This window comes from Pezoporus flaviventris, unplaced genomic scaffold (genome assembly GCF_033815535.1).
Source record: "Pezoporus flaviventris isolate CSIRO_AGI_PZ_B2104156 unplaced genomic scaffold, CSIRO_AGI_Pfla_v1 ptg000031l, whole genome shotgun sequence".
Lineage (NCBI taxonomy): Eukaryota > Metazoa > Chordata > Aves > Psittaciformes > Psittacidae > Pezoporus > Pezoporus flaviventris.
In genome coordinates this window covers 48,308,300-48,330,865 of record NW_026892579.1, presented here as the reverse complement: position 1 = coordinate 48,330,865, position 22,566 = coordinate 48,308,300, and the positions used below count along the sequence as shown (strand labels likewise).

The following is a 22,566-nucleotide window of genomic DNA, read 5'->3' as shown; positions in this document are numbered from 1 at the left end:
AATATAGTTAAGGTTCAGGATGGGAGAAGAGGACCTGGAAATCTTAAATCTCCTCCCAGAGGGAACTGGTGTATGTTGTGTTAGCCTTCCTCTCCACCCTTCCAAATACCCTTCCTCAAAACCATGACAAATACAACTCCATTTGACAAGGCTTTTCTTTAACTTTTAACTTTTCTGTAACTATTAACTTTTTCTGAGTTAATAGAAGTCTGTGGTCCAAGAACACCGTGAGAGCTGTCCCAGTCAAGATGCCACCTATACTCGAGAAGCATGTGGTGCCTTTAGCAGCCATAGCTCTGACTTGAATTTTTCCCATTCAACTTCTCTGTATGATGCACCTAGCGAGGAATTTCTACTCTGATTAAAACTTCTTAACCTTCCCTGCAAATGGCCAGCAAAATGCAGTTAAAAATATTCTTTTTTCTACCAACTCAGTAAGACTTTCTTCAGTAAGACATCATCAAACGTACTTATTTAGCACGAACTATTACTACTCTGACATGAGCAAAGGGAGAGAAAGCACTGGTGTTCCCCCACCCAGTCGCAGCTGCATTTGGGATAGCAATGATTATTTTTATTTACTTATTTTCAACAGGGTGGGCTTCTCCTATCGCCCTCTTTTATGCTTATTTATTTAGCATTTATTTAGCTTTAAGCTACCTCTGGCCCCAATTATTTCATCTATTCAGTATATTACAGCCCAGCATACTGCAGGGCAGACTGAATTACTGCCAGAGTACTGTGTAAATCAAAACGCCATGTTAAGTAAAACAGTAATTCAAAGCAATGAGTGCCTGTCCACAATCATTTGGCTATAGGTGTCACTCCCATGTTTACCATATGACTAGATGAAGATTCCCTCAAAACAACAATCTTATTTCTCCCCCCAGATTCAGAAGCATGCCTTAAGGAAACACTTCAAACATCAGTATGTCTTTCTCCTAAGGCACACTTCTTGTCTGTAATTAGTTTTCACTGGTCAAGTGGTTTTGCCTTTATATATCAGGCTGCAATAATGTTTTAAGTGATGCTCTATGATTCATCCTACACTGTCTAATATGATTCCCCCTGCCTTAATCCAGAATAAGAAGGGATGGTGAGAAAAAGGAGAAAAGAGTGAAAAAAAAGATTGCCTGCAATCATATTTTTACACTGTGCACAGTTTATGGCTGGCACACATCCAGTTTGCAGTTGTGATAAGAAATGTGTAATCCTATTATACGGAGAGGAGTCAGAATGTACAAATAGGTCCTGGAAATAGGAACTTCCTGTACGATTATTCTTTTCACCAGAACAGTTCTGCAAGTAGGTCTAGACAGTAGCTCTTCGCTATTCTGCCTCCCCCTGCTAATGGAAAGAGAACTGTCAAAACAATTTGCCACACATGAGCTGGGATTTTTGCAGAAGACAAAGAGAAGCAGTGCTGTATGTTTGTATACAACAGTAACGTTAGTGAGAACAAAGGCTACAAGCCCTCGCAACCTGGCATACAAAGAGTGCATCGCACTCATAAAGAAAGCCTGGCTTGTCCCAGTGCTGCCACGTCCTGCGAGGTTGTCAAATCCTGCACACTAAGCAGTTTTTAAGAAACATTAACTGCTCACTGGCAACAAAAGCTGGTTCTAATGTCATTCTGTGTCACTTTTTACTTAGTAAGACCGCACAGAAAGCATTTCCCAAGTACGGGGTTATTGGGCTGCTAAAAGCACATTCTTCCACTGAAAGTAGAAAAAACAAATACTACCTACCATGTAAGTCATCATGCCTGTGGAGTTAAATTCCTGGATAATTCCAACCCAATTATCTATTTTTCTCATTTCCTTCACATGACAATACCACATTGCTGTGGTTATCATTCAAAAAAGTGGCTATGCTGACCTCCCTCATGTGCATAAGTGCTTTTGATTTAAGTGAGATAACTTAAAATACAAGACAGTGCCCTCTTGAAAGACAGTAATTTTCTGTGTAAGGACCCTTGCAGCAGGGACGCGATGAGACCAATGCCAGAAGCGGCTGTGCTCCCCAGTGAACCAGGGTGCTGCTTGACCTTACTGCTCCTGCCTGACCAAAAAGTAAGCTCCTCAGAGGGAAGGGATTTTGCAGTGCAAAATATTAAGAAAGAAGGGCTTTTTCCTAGGAAAAAATAGAAATACAACAACCCACCTACAAGCATGTCATGCAGGAGTAAAGGACACAGTCATATGGTGGCAAAAGTAAATATAAGCACCATAAATTAGCTCAAGCAGCAGCAGGGTACACTAGCTCATTATGACCCCCCTCAGTCTGTAGAATATTATCAGCTTGTGAACAACCTGGTTTCATATATTTGTATATACCAAACTAGACTGGGTATATTTGCATGACACTGCAATTATTTCTGTGACTGCAACATAGACTAAGTACCAACAAACGCCTTTAGCATCCTGCTTTCCAACTTGCTGCAGCAGCAGAGCTCACAGGTAGAAAATGTTATTCTCTTCAGGGTACAAAAAGGAATCAGCAATGGGAAAGGAAAAAAGCCTGTAAAATAAACAGTTCTATTAAAATCAAGATACTCTACATTTACAGGCAAACGGAGACTGTGACTAAATGGTGTCCTAGTCAGAGGAGTACACACACAATTCCATTAAGCTCAGCAGGAGGATACATGTGTGTAAACTAGAATTTACACATACTAAATAACTATGCTGTGTTGGGGTTTTTTAACCTTAAGTAGTATTCGCCTGTTAAGATCACTGAATTCTGGATTTTCCCAAATACTCTACGTTCTGAGCATCATGCTATGCGGAGACTGAGGGCAGCCTCAGGTCGGACTGGATGAGGTGCCTGCCAACCTCAGCGGTTCTGCAAGTCTCATAATTAAATAATATTTATTTCTTGCAAAAAAGGTTGAATGTCACAAATTTTAAGTGTAAAATAACAGTGAGGGAATCAGATTAAAATGATTCTGTTGAGTTAAAGTGGGCAGTAACACATGTATTGCAATCCAATTAGCAAAGAAGCTTTTCCACATTAAAGTGCCTTTTGCACTGACCTACCTTCACCTGACCTGAAAAGCAGCGAATTATCTGTTGTAGCTGGACTCTGTTGCAGATTAATTAAAAGAAAACAGCAGAAAAAAAGGATGGAAGAGAACTGTACGAAACCTGCATAATTCTCCTATTAATATGAACCTTGTGTGTTAATACGAACCTAGCAGTTTGAAGAATCCTCCAATACACAGAAGTGGTGAGCAATTCAAAGGAGTGAAAGACAATGAAAACAATCAGAAAACAGCCCCTTAGAAGAATAATCACAAGACTTGTTAAAAATATGGATTCTCTATTTCTTTTGTGAGTTTTAGTGATTTGTTCTTTGGTTATTTTCCCCAGCTTATTCTCACTATAGCTACTGTTGTCATTACAGAAAGCAGAAGACACTGTTGTATGCGCATGCAGACAGAAATCCCCAGTGATTATTCTGTGAACAAAAGCAACGACATCGCTGCACTGTCTGTGGCAGGGCAGGCCATTTAATCAAAATAGCCATTCAAAAACAAATCATTATAATCTTCTGAGGGTCACTCAAGGTTTCCTGCAAGAAACATATGACTATTTGTTAACCCAAGCACTCCTTTGGAGTCAGTTCAGGAAGACCAAGAGGGCAATTGGCAGATCTGGGAAGGACTGACCAGCTGACTCATGTGGTCGAGGTCCAATATGACAGCAGCATGGTGATGCTGCCTTTCTTGCTAGACAGCCCTGTGGTGTGAGTGACCCACACACACAACAGGTATCACTCACACACATTCTCCCACTTCACTTGGGAGGAAAACCAACAGCATTGCAGCCTGAAAAATGTCTTCACCACCACCCCAAAATGTCAGGTTTTAGGCTCAAGCTGTCCTCTCCATATTCACACACTGTCATCTCCAATGCACAACCCTGGCGCTTCCATGTAGCTAGCACAGAAATAAAGCTGTTTTGTTTCCAACTAAGCTGGATCCCCTAGGTCCCTTGTACTTTCTCCTTTCCACGAATGACCTCCTGGAGACCATTCTGTAGCTAAAAGAGGCACTGTCATCATGACAGGGAACAAGCTGTCACCTGGGACGTATGTACTGAAGTATTTTTGGATGGAAACTACTGCACTTTGCTGACATTTTCCATAAAAAACTTCTATCCTGTGCTGCGCTTGGGACATCCAAACATGATTAAGAAGCATCCTGACTTCTGCTTGCTTCTGCACTGAAATTACACTGCTGGCTTTTTTTTATATCTGGCTGAAGTGTAACTGATGTCGTTATCAACTCAAAGCTATAGGAAAAACGGAATCTGCTCTTTTGCAAAATCCTTCAGCTAGGACAAATCATACTGCCTCTATATTTTACATATCAAAATGCATGTGGACAAAAATAAATCAGCAGCTGGGGCTTCAGCATAGTCTGCTCATGAGGGAAAATCCTTCCACATCTTCTCCATCACCTCCTGACAAACAGGTAGGCAGATTACTGGAAAATTCTGTCTGCAAATTTCCCGGTGACTTAGAAGGGGTTCCTGGTACTTGCAACACTGCTTAAACTATGCAGGAACAAATATTCCCCTAGTACAAGTGTGGCTGATAACATCACAACATGCCTTTTCCACATATGTTTTAGGGAAGACCATTTACTTAACTTTTAGTCCATACAGAAGGCTAGAAAAAATAAAGATGTTTGTGTTACCACATGACACTCAACATGTTATATTATGAAACCCTGAAGAAAGGCAAAAAGGAATTACGTACTTTGGCAGTACATCTGACTTTTCCCTCTTTTTCAATTTGTTCTCCATTTTATCTCATACTCCGCAAGCATTTATTTTGATCTTTGTTTTAACTGTACAGAAAGAAAAAAGAAGGGAGGAAAAAAATGTGAAATAAGAGTTCTATACGAAATGCAAGGCTAAGCAGGTAGGTACTGGTGGAGGGAAAAGACTGATCTACTAAAAAAAAATAAACCAAACAAAACCAAGAAAAACAAACATGACCTAAGAAAAATTAAAGATGACCATGAAGTAGTCAGTAATTAAAAGCAGATTTCCCACTGACCAGTTACAATCTCAGCAACTACTGTAGTAACAATCAACTTCATTTATTCATTTAATATATAAAAGCACAGGAAAAATCTTCAGATGACAGCCTTTATTTTCAGGTTCTATTTCCTCTGAGAAACAATAAAAACAGAGGTAGCCTATTAAAAAGCCTACCCCTGCTCAAATTGCCAATTTAAAGATTTTGGTCAAAGAAAACTGAAATCTGAAAAATGCCTCCCTCCCTGCAAGCCCAATAACTCCCCTTTCCCATCAGTCTCTAAACTAAGCACAATACCATATGAACCTACCCAAAGGAACGCATCGGTTGCATTAAAGTCCCAATGCAGTTTTCATATGGTTCATTGTTTGAGCTAATTTAATTAAAAGAGGGTCCAGCTGATTATTATCCTGGCAAAAGAAAACCGTATGGAAAATGCAATGGCAGATTGCCATGATCTTTGTTATCTTATCTCTAAACCGAAAACACAGCTAAAGGAAGAGGAGAGAACAAGCCCACTTTGCTAACCATCAAAAAAGGTGATGTCTTCCAACCATTTCCACAGGCTGGTACAAGACTCTGGTGTTGTCCAGTCTGCCAACTTTTGGCAGTCAGTAACATGCTGTGAACATGACCATGATCAGTTCAAGCCGGAAAAATTACCATCACAGTATGCTACAAGGACAATTTAGTCATCCCTCTAGGCAATGAAGAAGTAATTATTTATGGTCCAAACACCAGTCTGAGACACCAGTGGTCCAGGCTCCACTCCGAACACCCTCACAAAATTTCCTAGGCAAATGTAGGGCTTGCTTCCATCTATAAGGCCAAGGTCACATCAAGTTGATAAGGACTGTATAAATATTTAAGTAGAATAAAAATACACATTTTAAGGAATATATAATCAGCTCAGGGCTTGAAGATCAGCTGTCCACAGAACTCAAATCAGAAGCAGATGGCCTTCTATGGAAAACTTTCTGAAAACCACTTTTGCATTAGGAATATTCCTTAAAACTCTGTAGGGACATAAATCAGTGCTGCTGCTGCTGGTCTTCACACTCTTATAGTCTGAAGACTAGTAATGCTAAACTGAATTTCATTAGATGAGAATAAATATTTCCATGAGCAGACATTTCTAAATTAGGGACTCTTTTGGTATGGGTTTTTTTTTTAATGACTGGAAGATATTTTTGCAAGCAATTTTGATTCTGATCTACACATTTCCAACTGAAAGCTTTTCTGTTAGTATTGTGAAAGAATATAAAAAGAAAAGGAACAAACAACTTCAGTCTCTGCCCAGCAGATTAATGTTTTTAATAGAAAAGCTAAAACATAAGAAAAAAATAAAGGTAAAATGATTTGGCCGAGGTCACAAAAGCAAGCCAGTGGAACCGCTAGGAATAAAGTCAAGTACAAGATTTCACCTGTGGATTTTGCGCTTGAAGCCAGCAGCTTACATGATAGACTTCCACTTGTCTCTTGGGTATCTTTGTATCTAAATGCATGCACCAAACTTAAAAATAAATAGATCTTCCTAAACTGGAATGAAGACACTTTGGTTTAATGTCTGAGAGGAAAGATGTTTCAGTGAGACTAGGAGACTAGCTGTTACAAGTGAGACGATACTCAAACTTATTCCTTCTCCAATAGCCTTTGAGACACCACACAAATGATGGAATTTATGTAGCCGGATTGCAGTCTAATCAGTCTTTGTCTCAGTTACACCTCTGAAACAGAGAAAATAGTTTGCTATCCCTGGATTAGGTTTTACAGAAGGTACATTGAGCATGATTGTTTTGGAGGACAACTACTCTAAATGCTGACAGAGATTAAATTGTGGCCAAATAAGGTAGAAGAAATGCATTTTAAAGCTATTTTAGAAATACAGTCGTTTCAGATGAGTGTACTCATCCTCTCTGCTCAATTCCAGTTTAGAAGAACAAAGCAAGTGGAAGAGAGACTGTAAAGCAACAGGAGTAACCATCGGTCATCTTCACTTCCAGATATTCACCCCCTCCTAGTTTAAAGTCCTTTCTGCATTAATGCACACACCTCGGGCAGCTGCTACACCACTATTAAGTGATTACGGGCGATGGAGAAAGAGCCTTCTGCAAACCTGCTCTCTCCTGAACACACCTTTCATACCAAAAGAAGTCTGAGAGTTTCCTAGATCAGACAACTCTTCCATATGGCATAATAAACCCATCCACACAGCCAATGATCTGTCCTCAGCCAGCAGTAATTAAAATTAATCATTCACAATTATTTTCATGGGCATGTTCAAAAAAAGACACCGCCAGCTCACTGAATCCTCAAAGTTGACAGACCTTGAAATAGGCTGTGGTCAGGTACAGCGTGTTCCTGGGTTTCAAGCAGTTAAAAACATGCTTTGCATATCGATTCACTACCCTCCTCACAGGGCCCGAGGTGCTGATGGTCAGAGGCACCTCGGCCCTGCAGCCACAAACCTGAGCTGGCATCAATGAAGGGAATGGGTAAGGAAAGACATTTTTCAAAGAAATGTTGCTATGTCTATAATTACTGCTGTCCTGGTGGGATTCAGAGCCATACTGGTGTTAAAATTTCCTATTCATAGAATCTTAGTGTCGTCTGAACTTGAGATTCTTTCCCTGTTTTCCAGTCATTCATATTAAGCTTTTAATCACTATCTTCTTCTCTTTCAGCTTCAGTGGTCACTGCTTATGCTATTTTGAGGGAGGTGAAGAGGTTTCTAAGCTACAGAGTAGCCTGGAGGTTACCAGTTTCCAAGCTTCAAAAACTACTGAAAAATTACATTTACAGAGCTTAAAACAAAACCCCACAAAAACCAACTTCGATGTAAGGGATTAGTACACTCACTTTATGGAACACTATTTACTTATACAAGCAATTTTCACAGGAGTGAACATCTACAATTCATGTCAGCAACCTTGATCAATTCTGTCCCTTTGAAACTTACCATAAAACACAATAGCAGGTCTTACGTATATAAACCCAAAATTTGTAGGCAGTATGTAAGAGTGAGACTGTAACCGCTGCAGAGAGAAAGCAATCTCACACCTAACAGAGTGCAGATCCCTAGGTATCAACCCGCATACTACTCCTTCCTTCCCATCAACTGGAATATTGATTTTTACAATACATACCGGAAAAAAAAGTTTTCACCAGATATACTGGAAGGAGGAGCAGGGTAATAAGATCACCTGCTTCCCACCATATGCATTCCATAGTTGGAACTCAAAACTGGAACTAAAAGCAAGATAGGGAAATCTAACTTCTTACATTAATAACTCTTCAATGGCTTCTGGTCCGAAGACTTCAAGGAATAGATATTCTCTTCTTTGCTGAAGGAGAGAAATGACTGATGAATATGTTTTCCTTTCTATCTTTGCAATCTAAAGGGATTTTTCTACACTATACGAATGTAGGTACGATGCTGTGCAGGAAACGGGAGCACTGAATGAAGAGGGAACAGCTACACAGGTAGGGCTCAGGAAATCTCTGTCTTCAGGAAATTCAGCCAGAGAAAAAGGAGGTAGACAGTCTGAAACAACTGCAGAACCCCGGCTTAAAAGCCTCCATGGCTGCCAGCGACCTGCAGCAAGTGAGATAATGTCATCCCAGACTCCTTTACGTTTTATGCAGAGTTACCAACTTTTTTTCCTACACTGTGTAATTACCTCATATATCTCTCATATTGTTCACTCCAACTTTTCATTATCACAGTTTCCAAATTTGTAATATATCCCCAGTAAGCCAGTTTCCCACTGAAGATGGTAGTAAAGGAATTAATACCCTAAAATTCAGGGCTCCCCACCATCCCATCTCTCCTTTATGCACCACAAGCCCTGCACTTGCATCAAGGCATCCAAAGTTGTAACTTCAGGCCTAGGATGAATACTGCCAGCTGCCAAGTCAGCTCTCACTTTCCACAGCTGGTCAGAAGACCAGTAGGGACTGGTGTCTCCCACTAGGCTGCCAGGGAGCAAGCCAGCATCCCAGCTTCTCCCCAGCAGCCATTTGACTACAAAGCCTAACTCTGACTTGTGCACTTACCATGGTTTTTTCCCAGCCCTCAAAGTTTTAAAGCTATCGGGAAGAAGGATCTCAAAGGTGTGAAGCAGAGAAATCGTTAAAAAGGGTAACAAACCTATTTCATCATGAATTATGGCCCCTTATGCCTTTTGAAAGTCAAGACTAAATTAATCACAGCTAAAACATTTTAGAAGCTTGTACAAACTCATCAGGGACCTTGGATGAACTCTAGCACAGAGGAAGTGGTAGGGCGAACTGTTAGAAGAGACACAATCAGCCCCCAAACCACCTTGGGAAACCAGAAATAGCCAGAACAGGCAGGGATAGTGTGGGTACGCACACATGTGTGCGTGGGGAGGATGCAACTCCCTGGAATTTCCTGGCTGTTCAACATGAAATGAAGGAAGACCAAGTGCCTGGGCATTGACATGTTCTCCCCTGAGCAGGGAAGTGAAGCAGCTCTGTCTGAGCGGAGAAGAAAATGCAGTTTCTTCTTCCAACCATGAGACAATCTTCCTAGTAATGGATTAAAGTGGTTTAAATAACTATGCATTTAATGACATCAGAAGGGCAAGGACACAGTCACATTTTGATTGTTTTGAATGAGATACTGCTTTGCATTTTTGCTCCTGTTTTAAATACAAAAGTAGCATTCTTTTTGCCAGAGCTGACATGGTCTAAGGATATAAGCAAGACAAAGAGCACAGAGAGAAATATCATCTTTCATTAGTCCACTGACAGAGAAAACAGATGAGCTTTCAGACACCAAAATCTGCAGACATGAGGTCTTAACAATGTGAAGACCATTGCTCTTCAAATACATAAATGACTAAATACACATTTATATATACAAACATATACAAAATCTTCCTACCTTCCTTTAAAATCTGAAAGACTGTTATTGGCTTGCACTGCCAGTAACAAAACCAGCTCATCTTTCCTTTGGTTGGGTAAAGAAAAACAGACCATGGAAAGACCCCCAGAAGCAGAAGACACAGTTGGCTCCTGCAAAGTGCTGTTTCTTATTCTGTGACTTGCTTCACTTTGCCATTCTGTTCATCCACCTAAAAGGTTATTTTAGGATTTAAGCAAATAGGGTCATTTGGGGGACTGTATGCTCCTGGCTAAAGCTTTCCCTACCCCTCTCATGGGGAAAAAATAAATATCAAGCAGCAAAGAGAAGAAAGTTTGCTGCTCTTTAGCATACCCTTTCCCCCTTTCCTAATGCAAACTTAGAGCAGTTCCTGTAGAGATTGTAAACACCCACACAACTTTCCAGGTGCCAGGAAAAAAAAAAACAAACAACCCACAGCAGTAAATATATAACAGCAATTTCTTTACCCTTTCTTTGCTAAGTGACTGATATAAAATCTGTTGCTGCCTCATGGACAAACACACACAGAGCCTTTGGCAGAATGGAAAGATATTTTTGGGGAGCTGCGAGGATTTGATGGCTGTCTTATCTTTCCCTGTACATGGAACAGTCTGCATAACCTAATAGCATTAGCTTACTAACAGATACATTAATAGGTATGGGGGGAGGGAAAGGAAGAGGGGGGAAAAAAGACACTAAAATATATTCCACCTACACATCTTGCTACTAATCATAAACTCAGGTAGAAAGCAAATTGCTTCTTCTGGTCCAGAAGAAGAAAATAAAAAGAAAGTAGAGAGAGACTGGAAGAGAAAAAGGAGGGAGGGGCAAGAAGCAGATATTTTCATCTTTTTCTGGAAATCATCACATATATATAAGAAATAACCTTGTACTAATCGCTACATTTATCAATCCATGACAAGGAAAGAGGAAAGTGAGAAAAAACAACTCCAGAACTGCCACAGCGTCTTACAGTTAGTAATTTCAGAGTGATAAATATAATGCTGGCCTTAGTCTGCTAGAAGGATTAGATTTAGCTGTAAAACAAGAAGTGCAGTTAACAGTTGCTGTTGAGTCTGGTGTTAAGATTAGAAAGCACTGCTAATCACAAGAAATGTAAAAAGATTAAGAGGTGATGGTTGCCAGGAAGGTTTTTAAGAGCATGTAAATACTGGAATTCATTCAGGGATTAAAATTCCTCAAGGAGAAAAAAGAAAAAAAAATTAAAAAAAATAAGGATAGATGATAAACACAGCATTCAGTTTCCCTAACACTGTCCACACCCATTTCCCAAGCATAAGGAGAGTTAAAAGGAGTGGAAAAGTGACTATATGCCAAGGATTATGCTGAAGGGTCCTAGGAGGACTTTAGTGAAGAGAAGCAAACATTTGTAATCTAGTACCGACCAATTAAATACTACAATGTAAAAGCATTAGTACAGTGGGTCCGGGTAAGGAGACTTTGCTTACAAAAAAACTACCCAAACACAGTGGAGTTTTTAAAGGCACTATAACAGAAATTACAAGGGCATCAATCATCTTCATCTTTTCAATAAGAAGATTAAGACAACACCTTGATTTCCTGGTTAGTTTTCAGCTGCTTTAGAATCACCTATATGATCTACTTATCAAGGACTAAGTAGAGCACCCCATAAAAAAAATTAAAATAAAAAATACTCAAACTGGTGTGTAAAACTCTCTGTGGGTGGGAAATAAAAGAAAGAAAATCAGCTTCCAAAACCTCAAAATGAATACTACCTTTTGAAAAACACCTCACTTACAGCAATGTTATCCATCAGCAACAAAGTTTCATCGCTGTCACCCTCGGCCACCACCATCCCAAGCTGCGCAGTCCATAGCACAACATCAAGGATAACAGAGACCTCCGCAGAGCCCATTGGTTTTCCCCGCAGGCCTGGCGGACAGTCAACAGTCGTTTAGTGGTAAGGGCACCCAAACCTTGCCTCTCTCCCACCGTGACCCAAATCTACCCAATGATTCAGAGTAAAATTCCAGTGCCACCACAGAATTTCATGAGCATTTGCTCATGGGCCTCCAAGGAGCTTGAATGTTGATTCAGACCAACCTCTTTTAACTCATTAATTTACCTTCTGTAAACCTGCACCCTGCAAGATTTCAAAGGGCTGGGGAGTGAAATAAAATAAGTTCATAATCTTCTAGCATGCCTCTCAAGTCAAGTGCTCCTGGTGCAGCTGTCTGGCTCTGTAAGAATACTCTTCCATTTTGTTCCCCTAAAATGAACATTTTTTTCCCAGGTGCCCGTAGCAAAAGCAGAAATAACCATCTTCCAAGAGTTATAAAACAGTCATATTTAATAATAGAGGTGAAAGCTGTGTATATGATTTCTGCAGAAGTCTTTTCAGTAGAACAGATATATTTATTCACTGCATTACGGAACAGTTTGAGAAAACAAGATCATACAATGTACACTGCCTCTATTTAAATTGTTTCATTTCTATTCATGAGTGTCTGATTAGATACACTGAAAATATCATCAGTAAGAAATAAATAATTCTGCCAAATTAATAGCTGTTGATTTCTTTTACCTGAAAATGTAAGTAGCATCTCATTCACACTAGGTAAAGCTGCTATAATTTGGATGCATCGATCTTGCTGGTTCAAGTCTACCCAGCACACTGAGACAGATATTAACCTATGTTTTCTTAATACTAAACACCTTCTTTCAAAACAGTAAGTTTTTCAGCAAGTTGAGATGGGCTACTATGCGCTTTGCTTGCAGAGGCTCAGAAGTTACCTACGGGGTTTTTTTGCTGTAGTCTTTTTTCCCCAGATAGTGGGTTGAGAGAAATAAATTGCTTAAAATGAAAAAAATGTTTTAGAAATGGTATTTTAAGGGGGTGCAGGTAAAGTTTCTGTATCGGACAAAATCCATCTCAACCTCAGCAAATGCTCTTTAATTAATAACATCTTGCTGCCTCAGAAACAAAGTGGCGGAAGAAACCATCACTAACAACATTAGATGAGAGGAGCTACTAACCAGCCGTAAACCAAGGGCTCTCCAGTACCTCCCTCCCTGTGAAGTATTTTGCTGGAGAAACCTGGGAAGAGACAGATTTGTGCAAATGGAGCAGAATATATTATTTAGCAGGAAGATCGGACTAATATTCTGTTTGGTGAAAAAAGAGAGACTAAAAACATCGAGCTAGTATATGTTTTAGACATTACAGAGTGATGAATGCAGTATGCCTGCTCAGCTTACGAACATCTGAGAAAAAGCCCTCTGCATCTTAAAAAATTCATCCAGTTTGACTCGACAATGAATTCTTCTTCTGAAAATCAAATATAATTGCTGTAGCATTTCAAAGAGTCTAAATGCACAGCTGAGTATCTTAAGAGCACCCTGTTTGCAAAGCAGCTAAGTGATACACCTCAGAGAGCTACTGTTAGCTACTGCAGGCAAGATAAATCAAGAAAATGCTGAGTTGAGGTACAATTTGACAGTTATTAGCAGAACAGGAGTAATCTGGTGAAGAAAAAAAAATCTGACAAAATCTCAGTTCACAGCAATGGATTTTGGAAGCCTATTTGCACATAAATTGGAAAAAACAATTCTTGCATTAGGAACTGATGAAGATGAAACAATATACCCTAAATCCTAACATATTTGAAATTATTTTCTTTGATTCAAAGCTGATAATCCTTTAACAGGCAGTAACTAAACAGGGGCTTACTAGACTTGCTCTGCATGTTGAAGAGACTGCACAGTCAGATCCTGATCTAGGGCCATTCAACTATCAGAATAACCGGATTTACTGCTATATGCACCTTTGTTTTTGCCATTTGAAAGCATCTACAGCGCACAGAACATTCAGCTGTGTTTTAAGCATTAGCACCATAAATATCCCCTCGTGTACCATATACTTCACCACTTCTGGCTTCCCATAAATCAAGCCTACAACCAATCATCTTTATGTTGGACATTAACAGCAACTCTATTATTCAAATCTAGTCTGTGCAGAGTTGCCTTTCACATGGATGTAAAGCAGCTCACGAGCAGGCTTACGACTGAGCAGAGGAAGATTCAAATCTGGCTGTGATCTTCTCACCACCAGAGATACGATATTCTGCTTCTTTCAATCTACCTTATCTGTGCAAAAAGCTTTAAAAAAACCCAAACTCCTATAAGCAGAAAAAAAATCCCAAGTCTTTTGCTCTCTTCAAGAACTGCCTCTTTGTGTCTCCATAAACACTTAGCATAAATTTTTTTGCTCCCATTCTCGTAAGCAGAAATGCTGTTCTTTACTGCATTTCAATTAGGCGCATAGATTAAGAGATATCTTTTGTGTCATTATATCAAACTGTTCCCCAAACATACAGCAGGATTTTATAGATTGTCATCTTTTGCACTTACCACTGGATTTTCACACTCGGTGCAAAAAAGTGCAGTAAAATAGAAAGATACCTTCCCTGTCTTTACAGTGCCCACCAAGAATCATTTCAAAACCAAACACCTTAGCTGAGATTTAAGCAGCACAAGCTGTTCACCCACGGGTCTTCTTTTTTTTCTCTTCCCTTCCCCTCATCTTTCAGTTCATGAGGATAGGGAACATGAAATGGATTTATGTTTAAATAATTCATCTTTTCAGGCACGTCAAACCAAGTACCTGAGTTCATCCACAGGGCTGACCAGATTTAGCTGATTCCAGTGGTATTTTAAACAGCATTCTGGAGAGCTAGTCACAAAAGGTTGCAAGGAAATGCCGAACAGCTGTGTTAATAGAGTTGTTTTGTAATGACATGTGTTGAAACTCTACCTATTCTTACTGAACACAGCTGAAAAGGAGACATTACCAGCCATCCCAAACTGCCACAGCATTTTGGAGACTCATGCCTGCACAAGAGATGCTTTGTGAGCAGGGTGAGCTCTGGCACATCCTGGGAAGATGGAAGAGAATTACAAAGGCTGAGCATCATTTTCCTGCCAAGTGGTAGGAAAACATGCGGCAACATAAAGCATCTTTAGGAGCACAAGTCCCACAGGGTAGGCATCTGCACTTGCTGAGTTGATCCTACAAGCCAAGTTGTCTTAAACTAAGATCCCATGGGGAATGGAAATGATGGCAGTAACTCTCCTCCTCTTCAAGCAATGGAGGAAAATAACAGAGGGATTTTTGTATTTTTAAACATCCTAAGAAGTACAAACAATGGATTTACTCTTGCAGGAAATGTAACAATATTCCTCTGTAACCTTTACTACACTTGAACTTCAAGTCTTGTTTATTGTGCTAAATAAACCATACTGAATTCTTGCAGCTGAAGGGAGGAAGATGACCTAGGGACCTGGGTTTTTTTTTTTGTTGTGCTCTCTTAATAAGAAAGCCATAATTTAAACCTTTCAATCCTTAATGCTTACTTTAGTAACAGAAGCAGGGTCTCTCCTGCACCTGGCTATCTGCATGTTAGAAGAGTCTGCAAAAGGGGAGCATGGAAATAGGTCTTTTATGCAACTAAGATCTGTTCCCCTAAATTACACCAACTTATCCAAACCAAATTAGAAAAAGCAGTAAAAGAAATATAATTAAATTTCAGGCTATAACAACAATCCACCAGAATTTTAGCAACACTGCTTTGCCTGTGTAGGAAATGGTTGGTTGTAGTAAAAAAATCATTTTGCCATGTGGAAACCTTGAGCAGGTTAGTAACCCACTACCATACCAGAGATGAATTTTTGCAGTCAGGTTTATATCTTCAGATTCACTGAAGTGGAGATTGATTGCAACAAAACCAGAGAAAACCACTGGAGAGATGTGTTGGAAACAGAGCAGGACAAAAGGAAAACAAACACAAAAAATACAATATTCTTGGATTTGCAGTGCAACCCTCACTGATTTATTCCAAATGAGTTTGTGTTTCCAGTCTCAATTAACATAACTCATAATACTATAACCTAAATCAAACATAGAAAAAAAATTGTTAAAGAGTTAAGTTTTGCAGAATGTGTTTTGGATGAGTTTCATTAGAAATACCACTAAATACTTTTAAGAAGTATCATCTTAATGACATGCTTATTCTTGAGGGGAAGTTTTGAGCCCTTCACTGCAAGCAGGACCTTAATGGCTTTGAGCTACTGTTTATGCAGTGGGAGACCTCTTTAAATCAAAGATTTTAAAAGTGTCCTTGTTCTAAGCTCCCTGTGCTGGGCATCCCATCACAAATTTATGTCCTCATGCTTTGCAGGGTAATAATATCCATATACCCACATAACCTGTCTGTGAGCAACACAGACTCTTCCAGTTGGCAAATCTTCCCACATTAGATGGGAAAATTAAGTGCCTGATAGTCCTTGCGTGTGGAAGCCACTCTAAAACAAAATGCGTAACATTTTCTGTCTATAACATACACATAAAATACATGTATGTTGAGAAAATGTACATTAATTGATTCTGACAAAGAGCCATCACAATACAGTCCATCACCGTAACAAAATGCCTACAGTAATGCCTATTGAATTACAAGTTCTGTCCTTTGGTGATGTGGAAAACAGCATTCATTTCTTTCCTTCATAATACAAAAGCCTTGCTGTAACCTTTTTTAAGTTTAAAACTGAAATTGTTCTTGCTTTATCCCAGCTGACAATATTAGCTGTGGAGAAGCTTGCTTCCAGAGGAAGTGGAATGTAAAAACAAAGTTGCTGTGACCTTAACAATAATCCTGTTTGCATATTACAGTACATTTTCCTACTATAACAAGGCAAAGTCCCTTGTGTTCCGGTCAGAAAAAGTCATCTTCCAGTAAAAGCATACTGTGATCAATAACATTTTCTTAGTATATTATATTATCTCTCACTGAAACACTTTTTCACTTGGCATTTCAGGCTGCCAAGTAGGGGAAATTCATGACAAAACTAAGATGGCAAATGAGATACTGCAAATTAATTCCATCCAAGAGCAATCGTTTCTTTGTGAACAATTTGACAAGCCTTTGTCGTCTGAATTCAGCAGAAGCTTTCTCAGCTTTCAAATATATGTGAAACAGAAGACTGCTGCACTACTGTACCAATCTTCACTTTAGGCTGCATAATTTTGTGTTGAAATATATTATAGTTTGAACAACCAACTTTGAGAACAGATCTGGTGGGCATACTTTAAATATTAGTTGAGAAAATAGACTCAGAAGTCTGCAATATCAGTTGCGAAATCCTGTTTTCAAGTCACAGCCCAGAGCATGGCAGAGTACAGGAATCCTGCACTTCTGAAGCTGTTTTGCTACAGAGTCACCTGTAATGCGATCTTGAAAAGGCCCAAATGATAAAAATGCCAGTTGAAGGATCTCAATTGGGTACCGGCAAAGTTCAAAGAGAACTTCGTCACAATGGGAATTACAGTAATGTACTTCTCTATCCACATGTCTGAACTTCTGCTACGAGTAGTAGCTTTATACCTCCCTTAGAGCTAATGTCCTTCTGCAGGCTGAAGCGGTGACCCAGTGGCACACAGCCGGGAGCAGAGCCAATGCTCCTCGCCTTCCATGGGAAAGCACATCATTTTAGCAACAGCAGCTGTAGATCCAGTTGCATTACTGAGAGTAATTGCTGTTCAGCACAGTCCAGAAAGGTGTGATCCTGCAAAAAGGCTTGGGTCCAGGCAAGATATTGTCAGTAGGATTACTTACATGCACCTTATCTCAGGAAGATTAGGTGCAGAATCACTGCTGTATTAATATTTCAGCATAAGGAATAAGGGGCAGGCAGCAGTTATTGAATATTCATGCTGTAGCAATGCTCTCTCTGTGAATTCTCTAGCAGAACATGTAAAGGCTGTAGCCATACCCGGAAGAGTTTACTATCCAACACCCCAATTAAAGAGATACTAAAGTATCTACTCTGTTTTAAGCTCACAGGGAAAGCTCATTGACTAATTGTATTCCTATTGTGAAGCATGTGCTCAATTTCTCACTTAATGAAGACTCACTTTGAAAACAACATAAAAGAAGTGGGGGAAAAATGGATAAAAAATTAATTTACATCAGCAAATCCCAACACCTCAGGAGATCAGAAACATGTAAAGGGCCACACAACTCATCTACCTAAGAAGTCATTCATAAAAGATAAACATCCTTTTTAATTGTGGAGGAAATGCATGCAGGGGAGATGCACAGTAATCAGCTGACGGAATAAATCCAAAAAGCAGCAGATAAATTTTTGAGAGAGGCAAAAATAGGATTTGTCCCAAAATAAGATTTGTTCCATGGATAAGCAGGAGCACAGATGACATTATAAGCAAACTGTATGTGAAGCACAAAGTAGTCAAGGTTTTGAAGAACAGGACAAAGTTTGTGGGGGGATTTGGTGGTTTTTTTTGTGGGTTGTTTTTTGTTGGTTTTTAACAAAATAGATTAGGCAGCAAGTCTTCATGTAAATGAGCACATATAGAACAGCCTTCCTAGGTGAATAATTTCTTTTACAATTAATAAAATCTGCAACCTGAGTAACAACATCTGATGACTTTTTGCCATTTGCAATTATCGCTCGTCCCAGCACCAAAACCTCATTATTATTATAGCTGACAAAAAGAATACTTAACTGCTTCTATGAAAGGACTTGATTTTAAAAGAATCCCAAGTTTCTAAGCTTCGTTTCTACTTTCAAAATTTGAATGTGAAAAATGAGGCCATTCCTTGTGTATGTCTCCTTCAATTCCAACAAGTAATTTGGATAAAATTTGTACAGTAACACAACACATTAAAAAAGCATACTACTTTGGTTTAAAAGCAACCTACAAAGAGTACAGAGTTAACATAACCCTATAACTACAAGCACATATTTTATACTATAAACATACCTCCTTTTTTTTTTTCCTTTTTATAGCACTTTTCTCCCAAGTGACTAAAAGCATTTAGCAGTTACCATAGGACTTGCAGCACTCTTGTGAATAAGAGTATATAATCTCCATTTTAATGACATGGAAGCTAAGGCAAAACTACTGCAAATGTAGTTGTAGCAGAGATGGGAACAGGAACCACATCTAATCCCAAGATCTGCAAGTAAATCTAGGCCTAACAAGTATATGTACGGGCAGAAAGGAACATAGGTATTTTTGTGTTAGCACCTTTGGAGATGTTACTATGGATGTTACCTGTTCCTCAATCCATCCTTGCCCCCTTACATAACAGCACAACAAAAATCAGAGACCTGTTTACAAAAAAAGCAAACAACCCAGATGCTGTTAAATAGACTCAAACACACACAGGAAAAAATACTGCCTGATGTGTAGATGCTCGACAAACATTGATCCAAGCTCTTTACAAACACAGGTCTCCAGTTTGTCATGATTTAGTGGATGGTTAAAGGTCTGGAGAACACAGTGAGACAGTCTTTCTGCGGCATGTAGTAAAGCAGGCAACAGCACAAGATGCACAAAGGGAAACACTGGTAAAACAGAAGGAAGAAAAATTCAGAGCAGGTGCTTAACCAGCAGAGTGGCTGCCCAGGGAGGCGGCAGAGCCCTGTCCAGGGAGGGTATCACCTGGCCACAGACACAGCCCTGAACAACCTGCTCTGCCTCAAGCAGAAGGCTGGACAAGATAACCTCCCAAGGTCTCTCCCAAACTGAATTAGTCTATGAACGTCATACCAAAGAAACGTGAAGTCATTCCTTGGCTTTTCTGCTGCATCCCAAAGCTTATTGCAAATTCATACAAAAAGTGTGACCTCGGACTTCTGTGACTAACTGTTTCTGCTTCGTTCGGCTTGCTCCTTCTCCTGTAAAGGATGAAATGGAAGAAACCCAAATCTTTGCTTTCACACACCTATAAACTACAAAAATGAAAAGCAAAACACATTAATTAGGAGTTCAAAGTCCTAAATGCACATGGTCATTTGAGGTCTCGCTTTGAGCTTATACACCTTCCTGACCCTCTCTCTTCCTAAAAAATACTCCAAAAAAGCAATCAGTGCTGTGCAGAGAGACCCATGGTTATTAAAATAACTGCATCACAGAAGCAGCTCTCAACTTTTTCAGTTCAAATCCCCCCCCTTTCTCTTCCATAAGAGGTGCTGCATATGGTGAAAACTAATTCAGTTTGAACCAGAAAAAAATGGGGTTAAGTACTCCCTCAGTTGGAATATAAAAATTGCAACTGCACGTGATTGTCAGGATATAAAGGGCTACAGGCAACATGCAGAAATACATTTATATCCTGCAGAAAAACTAAGCAAGTTGAAAGGCCTTTTAAGGGGAACAGCTGAACTAGAAATATCCAGAAATGAGTAAGATAGACAAGTGTGCAAGTCCTACACGCAGCCCATTCCCAGAAGGAGACAAAGTCCATCCAGGAATTCAAGCCCTTTTCAAACAACGTCTCACACTTATCACAAGGCTTCAGCAGGAACCACAGACACAACTGGCTTCTCCTTTCCAAATTAATTTCCTTTTTTTTTCTTTTTGTTACAACCAGATCACAGCTATGGTGACAGAAACACCCACAGGCATACCATAACCTAACAGAATAACTTCAAATAATTTGATATTCAGCCTAAAACTATCCTCAGCATTTCATGTTGATGTGACTAGGTGATGCTGCAACTTATCACAAGCCAGATCTGCTAGACATTCCCCACCGCAGAAAGTGAATTAAACTGTCACTCACCATTCTATGAGTTGCTCTAGTGTAACTACTTCTTCATGAGTCGGACAACATTTCTCTGAATTAAAACCGAAACACTCTGTTGCAAGTTAAAGTCTACATCCTCATTCCTGTATGTTTTCTCTTCCTTTCCAGTTTTCTTACTTTCTGCTCAACTATTTTTTTCCCTGACTCAGCACATTTAATCCCCTCTGCTCCACTTGCCCCCTTCATGGCCTTCTTTTGCTCCCCTTCTTGGCAGATATAAACTGAGTAACTGGCATATGAGCTCCAGCCACCCTGGCTAAACTATTAAGTATGATCTGAGTACTGAACTACTGATGCCCTCTCGGTCCTTCCCCTAAGGCCACTTACAAGGGAACTAGTGAGCAAAGCCTGCAGGAGCACGTCTCCCTCCCAAGGACCATCTGATCAGTGTGTCAAGCTAAGGCTGAGGCTATCCCTGAGTGTCCATTCTCTGGCATATCTCCCAACGTACAGACTCTATTAAAATACAGGGAAAACAAGATACATTATTCACTGTGATGGCTACAAAAAAAAAAATAGAATTTGAAGAACATTTGATTTAACTACAATTACAGTTGTTGGTATCTGCAATTTGCAGCATTACACACACACAGAGACAAACATAAAGGCGGCATATAAAATAAAAGCCTTATTCATAATTCAGACTCAATTTCCAGCAACAGTTTTGTATATATATTATTATATACACTATTTATGACTGTGTACTGGCAGCACAGAAAAGGATTAAATACAGTCTCCCATACACACCTGGACACGCCTTAAGCATACACACAATTTCCTATTTTACCACGAACATAATAATGATAGGAATTGAAACAGATTTTTATCTTATCGAAGCTACACTGAAAGTTTTAAGCTAGTTGCTCAGGGAAATATGCCCATTTCCAAGAGGGAAAGACTTGGAAATGGGCTTTCACTGTTTGCAAAATGTAGCTCTTCACACTCATTAATGGGAAGAGGCTTTCAGAAACATCACGTTCAAGATGCGCTGGGGATACTGAAGTGTTCAATAAGGAAACCTGTGGAGGAACAGCAAACACTGGAAGGAAGGATTGCACAACAGTGTGTGAGAAAGATTAAACATTAAAAATAGGGAAAAAAATATATAGGACTTAGTGGTCTTGGTAGACAAGAAGTAGAACCTGACCCAGTAATATGCCCTTGCAACAAAGGCAAAGTGCTTCCATCCTGGGCTACATTAGCAGGAGCAGAGCCACCAGGTCCAGAGGATGACCCTTCCCCCCATGAAGGATTTGTGAGCCCTCCAGAACAAGAAGGCTTTGACATACTAGAGCAAATCCAGGGGAAGGTACTGGTGGCTGGAACACAGGCTGAGCACCCACAGACCTCACTATGTTTTCTAATTCCCCAAAGGAAAGGTGCAGAGAAGATAGGCTGAACCTATTCCTGGAAGGGTACAGAGATATGACAAGAAAAAGAAGCTGCAACAATGGAAATTCAGATATCCATCATAAGGTGGCAAAACATGGCAACAGGGGCCCAGCGAAGTTTTGGAGTCTGCATCCTTGGAGATATTCAAAACCCAACTGGATATGTCCCTATGCAACCTGGTGTAGGTAACCTTGATCTAAGCAGGAGGCTGGACTAGATCATCTCCACAGGTGCCTTCCAGACTGAATTACCCCACAAATCCACATATCCGGTTGCGAAAAGCCAGAAGCCTGGTCAAAGGAGGCCAAGAGGATAAGAAAGATAAATAGCAGTGAGGGTCAGGATTAGCTCCATGAAGTAAAGACAGGACTGGAGAAAGAAGCTAGGAAAGGGGTGAGGCAAGAAAAATAGCAGGTTGAAAGCAACAGTGGAAGAAAAGAATCAAAGACTGAGGAAGAGGCAAAAGAACACTAAATCACACTTTCCTCCAGTAGCTGGGAAGTGAAAAATTCCACAAGAGTCATTCCATAATGAAGTCAAGTATTTCAGTTTCTGCTCTGATGT

General features: G+C 39.8%; 1 protein-coding gene across 3 annotated transcripts in view; it reads right to left on the bottom strand.

The window, feature by feature from the left end:
* KLHL29 (kelch like family member 29) overlaps nucleotides 1–22,566 on the bottom strand; it is a 403,241-nt gene that overhangs the window by 313,197 nt on the left and 67,478 nt on the right. The gene's annotated exons all lie outside the window — the stretch shown is intronic.